We start from the raw sequence: 11,731 nt of genomic DNA, 5'->3' as shown, positions 1-11,731 counted from the left end.
TAATCGGCTGCACTCTTTTCATAGGTGTCAGTGCTCTTAGCCAATCGATTGAAAGTGAAAAAAACAGTTAAATATATTGGTCATTCCGTGAAGAATAAAATTTCATTTTAATGTAAATATCAATCAAAAAATAATACATAACTGGTTAATTATAACACTTCTTATATTTAATTAAAAATAAACAGAAAAATAATTAATAATAAACAGAATAATTTGTGATCAGAAGCCTCAGCCAAAATTTACCATATTGTAACCATTTGTCAATCAAGCGTGTCTTTCAGTAAAAGTTTGTCTGAAATATTAAAACTCAGCATGGAAAGGGTTCTATTTTAAAATATCTGCAAGGTGGTGGAGACAGGGAACAGAAAGAAAGGTCATCATAATGAGAACCCGAAAGTATTGAGAAAAGGAAACAGGTGCAGAAAACGTAAGGAAAGCAAATAAAATCCATCAGATAATGTAGTTTGTTTGCAGTTTAGTGTCACTATGTTACGTAGGTTAAAAGGTTCTGGTTGATCATAACACTAAATATAGATATATTTTTTTTTAATGCAGGACGAGTTGATTAAAGTGAAGGGCGAGTGGATTGTCAGATTCTTCAAGGCCTGTAAACCCACATGAGGAATATATAAAACAAGAGATGTGTTTGGAAGAAACTAAACTAAGTGCTATTGCGCCGCTTTGAAATAAAATTTCAATATATTATTTGGCAGGTTTAGAAATTATCTCCCTTTAAAGCTTATTACTTACCTTGGATTGTATTTTGTATAATGCTTTTTGTATCAACAATCTTTGGGTTTACTACGTATTTAAATTTGGGGTCATGGTTTTGCAACCGGCATCTGTACTTTTCCTAGTGTTCATTTTCTTAATTTGACTTATTTCATTTTCACTTTTTTTGCTGGTAAGTGTTTTGTACATTCTTACTACTTGATTGTGTTCATGTTCATATATTGGGCCAAGCATCATATGATTTATAGTGCTGATATAATATAACGTGTTTTTGACAAAGCCCTTTCATGTTTGTGGGTAAAATTTGTTCACATTATACAAGTATTTCAGAAAAAGGTAAAAACATGTCATACAGAACTTTTTTAATACCTGATTGTAATGTTAAATTTATAATCCAGTGATCTGATTTAGTTTTTGACCTTTCCATTTTAAAAGTATATACATGGTATTGACTGGCTTTTATGGCATGCTCACTGCTCTGTACACTTTTCTTGTTACTTGTCATTTGAAATTTGTTATCTGTTTAGATTCTGCCCTGGTCCATATTATCACTGGACCAGACTGTGTATAGACACATAAAATCTAATTTCATACCAATGGTGTTGTCTTTCTTTATAAACTAGAATAATCAGAGTCTATCTTATCATTTCCACCAGAGTCTATCTTATCATTGCCACCCGAGTCTATCTTATCATTTCCATTAGTCTATCTTATCATTTCCACCAGAGTCTATCTTATCATTTCCACCAGAGTCTATCTTATCATTACCACCCGAATCTTTCTTATCATTGCCACCCGAGTCTATCTTATCATTGTCTGGTGGCTTTGTATGTTGCATCTGTTACAGACCTCTTTTGTTTAGCCTTTCATGGAAGGCTGTTGAAAGCATGTGTATCAAAGAAAATATTCCAGCCATGGTGTAATCAAAAGCATGTCTGTTGACACATAATACATGTTCCAGAAATTGAGAACAACTAAAGCAAGTTAATGGACACAGTACATGTTCAAATAGTTGTATACAACTAAATATGATCGAGGACATAGATAATAACTTTCCGATCATTGTGTGCAACTAAACATGTTTAGGACATAGACCTGCTTTTTGATTGGTCAGTCCCGTCACGCTTTCTGCCGCTCCGTCCCGTTTCATGTCTCTCGTTACGTTATCGTGGGATTCCAGTTTTCGTGGGATTCCACAGAAAGTTTCTTTAGCCCCGTGCTATTTTTAGCATTGTTTACACGCTGTGTATCCAAACCTTGTTCGTTATTCGAAGTGATGGGTTTTCCCGATGTTATTGAAGATGGTACACGTTTAACGCCCTCGTTCATCGAACCTCTTCTTGGTTGTGTGTTAGTGTTCGATTTCGGTGGATTTCTATGAGGAGAGTTGGTGCAGAATCGGGTGAGCAGATTTGTTCACTTCGTAGTGTCTCGTCCATGTTGTTTTTGTCGCACGAACTTGACCTACTTTCCGGGCTGTTTACATTTTTGTGGGCGTGGCTATTTTGTATTGTCTATGATCGTTTCGTTAGAATAAATTCTCGATTTCGTTTTCGTTTGGTTATAAATAAGATGCTGATCGCCATTATGCGATATACAAACGTTCATATTGGCCTTTAATTATGACCTTATTACCTTGGCCCAAGCATGCAACACACGCAAACAAAGCTTAAACAAAATGAACGAAGTTGTGGTCACCGCCTTGAAACGGTCAAATAAAATCTTTGAGATGTTTTAACCGGTTAATAAAAACTATGCTTAAATATTGTTCACGCTGTTGGTTAACAGATATTCATTTGATACATTTGTTTCAAACACTACCCATATGAATAGTATTTTCCGCAAAGTACGATGATATTACACTTATATTACTGGTAGAACAATTTAGATTTGTGTCACATCCCTTTTCGTTTAAAACTCTTTTTTTAAACAAAACTGTTTTGCTAAAAATCTTCCGAGTGAGCCTCACTAGTAATCCAATTACAGACCCTCCAGGAATACTGATAATTCCACTGCATCAAATATTCACATAAATGCATGCCACCTCACGACAAATTACCAACTAACCCAAATACTCCTCGCCACGTTGAACTGTCATGGTAACCATGTCCGTCAGTTTGACACTACTTCTGGCCACGTGACTTCCGTCTTTGTAAAGATACATGTGCGCCGACGGCTTGGCCGTCTTGTTGACGCCGCTGTCGTCGTTTTTGTCTCTAAACACATGAACACAGGTGTCACCGATTTACCATGTAACGAAATGTTCGTTATCGTAAGCACAAACAATAATATTTTACGCACTTTATTAGAAGATTGTAACGTGGTTGGTAATGAAGGTCAATTTACAAGTGACACCACCACGGCGGCCTTAAAGATATGTATACTATTTAGTAGCGGTATAACTATTAATACGCGAACTGTTTCAAAATCATCTATTGTATTAAAGATCCGTTAACACTGCCCAATACTATTATGCTATAACAAAAATAATCAAAGCGCTGAAGGCACTGAAGATGTTCGCTATTGCATAATTTAACACGCAATTCATTTTTCAAAATCAATCGCAAGTTTGAAATGAACATACGCCATTCAACTTTATAAAGTGTGTGTCATAGCGCACGGGTCGAGTTTTGTGTGCTATTTTTTTATCATCCTTATTATTTCTTAGAAATAACTAAGACAAAATAAAAACAACATGCTTTTTGGAAATTCTGAAAGCATAGAAAGTATGATGAAAATGGTAATGAGAACTTAATATAAAGAAAATTTGCAGTCACCATCATATTAAAGGAATATTTTTTCTAATATCAAATGACTATCTCACCAAGAATATAAATTCATAATGAAAGTTCCGTGTACAAAACTTTTGATTTTTGACACCATATACAAATTCAAAATATACAATAATCTTCGTATCTTGTATATGGAGGAATAAAAGTGTATAAACATTGCTGTTTATGCTTTACTTGTTACCCGAGCAGTTCACACGGTGTCAACAACGCTAACATAAACATAGGTATAAAGCACTAATGCGCTTTTAGGCGTAGCTGTTAATTTTTCAGGTCGGACCTAAAAGACCTCGTGAAGAGGCCGGTAGGACCTGTAAATAAACTCTGATTTAAAAAAAGGCGTAGCTGTTTCAGTTTTCATCTTAGTGACTTTTACATTACGCCAACAGACACGCATGAATATTTTCGAATATTTAATAACCTGATTCGAGATACAACCTCTGAATTTTTGCTACATCACTGCGTATGTTCTCAATTAAAAGGATGTAGCACTGTTCAGTGTAAGAAATTCCAGACTACTCTCTGTATGCTCAAACGACACAAATTGTGGCCCTGTTACAATTACGCGTTACAATCCATCTCGCAGAATTTCACTTTCGCCTCCAAGATGAGAAAACAATCATTAGCGGAATAGTATAGTGTCACGATAAGAGAAAATCGTTTAATTATCATACCACAATGTTTGCCGTACTTGGTCAGCACGTCTGGAAATCATTCCTTAATGTGTGGATAGGCTGCCATTATTAACAAGTTTGCTATTTTGAATTCAATTTTGTATCAAAAAGAATCGTTCTTAAATGTGGCATTTTCAATTCGCAATGAGATTTGTAATGACCCTCGTCATGCGAAAATGGGTCTTATTCCATATGCGCCCATCATATAAATAGCCCACTCAGCTATCCCTCCTTCTGGTAAGGAGAAACATAACATATTGAGTGTTTTAAAGCGAACAACATCGCCTATGGCCTGATTGCGCAAAAGCACATGTTGGGTTTAACAAACGCTTGCCGAAACGCATAAGACCAATTTTCGCATGACGGCGCTATTGACGTGTGATTTAATTGTGTCGAAAGAAAACTGCGTTTAAATCAAATATAAACATACGATATATTTCGATAGTGAAGAAAAATACTCATAACAAGGCATATGAGGACACATATGAAGTGCTCTCCCGTAGTATATTTTGTATTTACTCACACTAATGTGTGGTTTGACAATGCTAACAAACATTTCATGCGGTGAATATGCAGCTTACAAGTGAAAAACACAACACAATAGTTTAATTTTTGTTTAATTGCATTTAATTATTTAGAAAAGTAAATTGCTAACTTTATTTCAAAGTCAGCGTATACGCCGACTACATTTTTAAAAAACATTTATTGTTATAATTATATTTAATATAATATAGTTAGTTGTTTTCGGTTTTAGCGATTATAAAGCATTTTCGAGGTTGCCTATAGTATGCCTGTAGTAATTGATCAACTCATATCCAACTGTCTATGTATTGAGAACTGTGAATATAAACAACTTAAACCTTCTACTAACCTTCTACTATTGCGTTGCTAGCACCCGTAAATACAAACGATCGCCGCTATCTGTTGAGAACCAAAACGTTTTCCAGAAATACCCACTGTAGTAGCATGAACGAGGTTATGAAACAGGTCATTCGTATTATTATTATAAATTGTTTGTTATATTCGGGTTAAAGCGATTATGAAACTTTTTTTTTGTTTTTGTCTATCGTATCGCTGAAGTTATTGTTGAACTTATGTTCAACGTTTTATAAATTGAGAATATAAATAAGCGTCAACTTTTTCCCGAATCTCTCAATTTACGACCTGTACTACGTCATTGAGTTGTATGTGAGAGCGTAACCTATTGCGTTGTTATCTCCCGTAAACTTTCCTTTGTTTATCGACAGGCGCATCTATTAATAGCCTCATATCATGAATGCCAAAACACCCGCGAAAAAGAACCACGTGACCAAATAGGACGCTAAACGCAAATACCACGCGACTACGACTTTTATTATGTAAGAACGCTCTGCAATTCCTTTGAAGCCGGGGCCTTGTGATTGCTATTACGTAAAGAATTGACCTCTAACTGAAGTAAGCAAAGGAAACGCAGCACCTATTTGACCATTCCTTCTATGTGCGAAGGCAGATTGAATTTTACTAATGTATGGTTTGCCTATTATAACACACATTATAATGCGGTTAATATGCGACTAGCATGTAAAAAAACACTATAATTAAACTTTTGTTTTGAATTAAGTTATTTAGAAACCAAAATTCCAAACCTTATTTCAAAACAGCAAGACTACATTTTTTTAGAGAATATTCTTGTTATATTTATATGTTTTTTTAACAGTTTCAGCGATAATGAAACATTTTTTATGTTGTCTATCGTATCCCTGTAATACTTGTTGAACTCGTGGTCAACGTATTATTAATTGAGACCTGTGAATATAAACAAGCGTAACCTTATACTAATGCGTAATTCTCACCCGGACTCCCCTTTGTTTATCGCCAGCCTCAGATTTATGAATGAGATTAGCGAAAATACTACGTCACGCAGACGCAGCAGAAAGTGGACTATTTTAATCATTCATAAACAATCTCCTCCGCGACACGTACAATACGATCATTGTTTTTTTATTCTTTGCTATAAAACACCATTGGAAACTATTGCATTTAACACGATATTAATATAATGTTTCCATTTGTGAATAAACATAATTGGAGAACTCAAACCTCTTGCATAAATTATACAACTCTTTCTTGCGCGGATACGCGTAGTAATTGGGCTAATCATACCTAGGCCGTACCGACCTGAATTTTACACTAAGCACTTTAGACGGTCGCTAAAGCGACCATCTAAAAACGAGCATTTTGTATCTCGTTAAATCATTGTTACCAGACCACATCTAGCGTTGACATTTTGACGATTTCTGTAGGAACACTGATTTTGTTATGGGTGAACTTTATTTTACGAAGTATACGTCGATTTTGAGCATTTACGGATCTTTAAAAGTAAAGGATGCTATGACTGAGAATACGTTGAAATTTGATAATCAACTAACAGTTAAATGCATCATTATCAGTCATGGCCCTCAATAGTATGGGCACATGCAAAAGTAATACAAGAACGTAAACTCACTGTTACTATAGAGGATATGTGTTGGATTCGGTGGAATGTCGATTTTAATCTACGAGTGATCAAAGAGCATATATTTTGTCAATGATCACGAGTAAATTAGATCGATATTCCACCGAATCCAACATTTTTTAATATTGACATATAACAATTGTAGATTGATGTTGTTACGTTTTTAATTTTAATATGGATTATTATTATTGTTTGTTCTTTGTTCTATATCTAAACGTCACCTATATTATTCGTATATATTATCATTATTTGAAGTCGAAAGGTCTTGGGATTGTTATATCTAGGCTACTATAGAATATATTCAAGTACGTTTTACCTAAATGACAAAAACAAATAAAATGTCCATTATGTTATCCGCCGATAACTTCGTCAAATAGTTTTCTTTGTAATAAAAACTCTACATGTTACCACGGACTCAAAATGAGACGGATATGAAACGGGACCGTATCGGCAAATAGCTTGTCGATATTGTCACGTGACCGGTAGCTCTCGATTAGCGTACATCGAAGCGCCGAAGTTATACATTTTAATGTACCCACTCACGTCTTTTTTATGTCCCCCACTATAGTAGTGGGGAACATATTGTTTTTGCCCTGTCTGTTGGTCTGTTGGTCTGTTGGTTGGTTTGCGCCAACTTTAACATTTTGCAATAATTTTTGCTATATTAAATATAGCAACTTGATATTTGGCATGCATGTGTATCTCATGGAGCTGCACATTTTGAGTGGTGAAAGGTCAAGGTCAAGGTCATCCTCCAAGGTCAGAGGTCAAATATATGTGGCCAAAATCGCTCATTTTATGAATATTTTTGCAATATTGAAGATAGCAACTTGATATTTGGCATGCATGTGTATCTCATGGAGCTGCACATTTTGAGTGGTGAAAGGTCAAGGTCATCCTTCAAGGTCAGAGGTCAAATATATGTGGCCCAAATCGCTTATTTTATGAATACTTTTGCAAAATTGAAGATAGCAACTTGATATTTGGCATGCATGTGTAACTTATGGAGCTGCACATTTTGAGTGGTGAAGGGTCAAGATCAAGGTCATCCTTCAAGGTAAGAGGTCAAATATATGTGGCCCAAATCGCTTATGTTATGAATACTTTTGCAATATTAAGGATAGCAGCTTGATATTTGGCATGCATGTGTATCTCATGGAGCTGCACATTTTGAGTGGTGAAAGGTCAAGGTCATCCTTATAGGTCAAATATATGGGTCAAAATTGCTCATGTAATGTAACTTCTGCAATATTGAAGCAATATTGAAGCTAGCAATTTCATATTTGACATCCATGTGTATCTCATGGAGCTGCACATTTTGAGTGGTGAAGGGTCAAGGTCATCCTTCAAGGTCAAACGTCATATAGGGGGACATTGTGTTTCACAAACACATCTTGTTTAATTATACTTTCATTTCTCGGCCGATTTTGACAAATTATATATCATTAGAAAGCCTACGTTACGTAGTTTTCAGATATATAAATATTATGTTTTTCTTCTGATTTGGGCAGCCCGGCGAGTTATAACTTTAACTTTTGCAAATATCACATCGTTTTAGAGTCTAGATTTACGGTTGACCTGTTCGTACTTTATACCGATTTGTAGCGTTTATATTTGGAGCTCAGTTTTTAAAAATTACATCTTGCTTAGGAGAAAAGAATTCTGTATACGATAGAAAAAAAATGGTTTTAAAAATGAAATTAAGTAAGGAATGAAGGCGTACGAAAGTATCGCGCGGTCCGAACGCAGAGAACTGATGCTACGGTCTTGGTGATTATGCTTTTGTTTAGATACCGGCCCTTTAATTTCCTTTGTCATGATTATTATATTTTGTATGAAATATATTGAAAAAATATTCGTACAAATTCATTCCTTATACAATAATAACGCCTGATTTCTAAAGTACTTCCACGAAAGTATTATAATTTTACCTTGACAGTTTCTGACTTGAAGAATAATACTGGGATAGTGATTTTAGCTTTTGAAATATAATTTTTTGGCGGCAATAGACGTCTAGTCGTGACTCAAATCAAAGCATATGTATATTAATTTAACTTACATTGATTGATCAAAATAGATATTTAGGTATATACGTGTAAAACTCAGAATTAAAAAAGTATGTTTGTTTTACATCATTAAGTATTTTAATTTTAAAACACAGAGAAGCTGAAAATAGTATGAAACTGTCACAGTTCATATTGGGAAAATAAACATTTGTATTACTTTGTTTGTTCGTAAATGTCTTTATTTATAAACCATCATTTAATATACAATGATAACATTTGCGTGTTCAGCAATACTTTCACAATCCGGTGGTGCTTATATACTAAAGTTTTCTCACTGCTTGTGGTCTTGTCCTGAGTATGAGCCACATGAGTTATCATTGGGAGATATAGAGAACCTGATGCATGTAAAAAGAGAACATTCAACATATAATCAAGTACAAGTAGTTATCACTTTTACATGTAGAGGAATACACAATTAAAAATGTATGCGTATAGTCTAATTATGACGTTAGGTACTGCACAATAATCATTTGCCAAATCTTCCTTATTGAAGCAACATTATATAATGCTGAAACGGACAATCATTAAAATTAATGATTAAAATCACTAACTATTGCAATAATAATTATTACGGACTCTAATAAAATATAGATTTATCAATTACTAATAAAAAAAATACACAACATGATAATTTATGACAGTCTGTAAATATTGTTTCATAATTAACCCATCTATAAAGTTGTGTCGATCTATTTTTATATTTACATGTCATCGCAGGTTTTTTCAGCCAGTACTAAAATCGGCAATGGTAGTCTTAATTCCATAAATACTCTTTGATCTTTGTTCGATTCTCTCTTCCTCAAACTGAAAGAAATAGTTACTGTTTTAAATCGTGGAATGTGAGTAATCCACTTTCACTTTCGTGTTGGATATTTTTTTAAAGACCATACATTCATTTTCATAAGCGGTGCATTATATGGCGACATACAATAAGTAATCTCTTTGTATAATAGGTTAACGTGCAGCACAAATGTTGATACTCCTCTTTTTATAAAAAATGCGGCCAAAAGTTTGGCATATACAGCCTTATAACAATTAGTTAGAGCAAATACTGTTTTACACAAACGTCCATAAATAAATATATTGAATGATATAATTTGGTGGTCATGTTTTAAAATTTAAAAGCAAACGGATAAAAACGTCTTAGCATTATGATAAGAATACCACTGTATAAGCAAACAGATATGTTATGGATTATGAATGCATCAACTGGTGCAATACTGTTGACTTCTAAATAACCGGTATAGTTTAAACCGTTAAACATTGTACATGTATTTGGAATATTAGGCCATAATCTAAAAGATATGTGCTGATGTTTTTATGAAGGGGCCAATCAATTTATACCGTAGCATTAGACACAAATATCTGGGGGGAAAATCGTGCTGATTGTATTTTACTCACGAATTTAACTTCACATCAGTGAAAACCACATTGATTTTAAAATAATCTGGAGCCATGTATTAAACTCTTGTTTCTGGAACCCCCTATGGACACAGTTGGACGGACCCTTTTCAGCTGAACTAATAATGAATACACAGAGCACATTAAAGGGGCCGTCCAACAGATAAAGCGTCGTATCGACGCGATTCGATATTTTGGGCAACTACGAGGATTGCTTATTTAGCTAAACAATACATTCCCTCTGAATATGAGCGTGGATGGTCGAGTGGACTAGGCGATAGGCTTTTTACTCCAGGAATCCAGGGGTCATTGGTTCGAGCCCTGTTGAGGGTTACTTTTTTTCCTTTTTCTAAATTGTATTCTTGTTTTTTTACTGAATATTTTTAGTTCGTATGTTTAAATTTATCAATATAAAGCATTTAAAGCATTTAATTACAAGCTTCAATACATGCCAAAATCTGTTGGACGGCCCCTTTAACCACTGTTGACCATTTATCAGCCAGCTTTTATATAGAAAGTTCCTGACCTTTGTGAGTAATGCTCCTTTATGGGAATTCTTTCAAACACTTAATTACGTTTTAACATGAGATTAAATAACAAAATATACATATAAGATAAAACGTTCTTAGTTTTGCAAACAAATATCTGGTCCGGATTTCCGCAAGTTTCTATCTTGTTCACATTGTTTTTATTACCGATGTATGCATACTAACATCTTAACATGTAATTACTTTTTTTCTTTTAACATAAATTTAATTCAATGTCCTAATAGAGGCAAAATCTACGCATATGCTATGGATTATAACTATAGAATGATAGATTAATAGTAATCCTACAAACTGTGAACAAAAAAACTACCGGGTAATTAAAATGTATGCCATTTTATGTTTCTGAGCTTTATATTCTTGAATATATCAAACCTTACCCAGTCACTATGAAACAAACAAAACGCGTCCAATGTTGTCCTTATGACACAGCTGAGGCAAAAGATCACAGATAAAGAGAATAAACGCTGAAGAGTAAAATACACTGAGTGGACAACATCCTGGAGGGACCATACTTTGGTTAAATTAAGTTCAATAAATTACAAATGTGTACCGAACCGAACTGTGGTGTAATTATGACTCCCTTATTGACTACTGTCGTATGCATAATAAAAGTTTGCCATATATCCACATGGCACGTTATTTGTTTATGTTAGTAATTATGTTAGTAAAGTATGTTTCATGTACACTGAACTAGAAATAGTTGTTGATTTTAATATAGAGAAAAGAAGTTGTAAAAGTAGTAGTACGGGTGGGGTTCGAACCCACGCGGACATTCGTCCATTGGAACTTAAGTCCAACGCCTTAACCACTCGGCCACCGTACTTCCTGTAAAGCTGTCGATGAAACAAAATCCATATACATAAAACAAAATAACAGTTTTTGTGCGTTTGTTTTCTAATGAAAAACAATAAAATTATCAAAATGATTCAATAAAAAAGTTGTTTTAACGGTGTGCCCTTAAAATGGTATATGTAAATTGAATAAGTAAACGAACAGGTGTTCTCCCGTAGTGACGTACAAATCGGAA

At 34.3% G+C, this 11,731-nt stretch overlaps 1 non-coding gene across 1 annotated transcript; it reads right to left on the bottom strand.

Annotated features, from left to right (window-relative positions):
• Positions 1-11,444: 11,444 nt before the first annotated feature.
• On the bottom strand, positions 11,445-11,527 carry Trnal-uaa (transfer RNA leucine (anticodon UAA)). Its single transcript has one exon. It is a non-coding gene; the product is annotated as a tRNA-Leu (tRNA).
• Positions 11,528-11,731: the final 204 nt, after the last annotated feature.

Source organism: Dreissena polymorpha, chromosome 12, assembly GCF_020536995.1.
Source record: "Dreissena polymorpha isolate Duluth1 chromosome 12, UMN_Dpol_1.0, whole genome shotgun sequence".
NCBI lineage: Eukaryota > Metazoa > Mollusca > Bivalvia > Myida > Dreissenidae > Dreissena > Dreissena polymorpha.
Note: the sequence above shows the minus strand (reverse complement) of the source record. Positions and strands in the feature narration are given on the sequence as shown.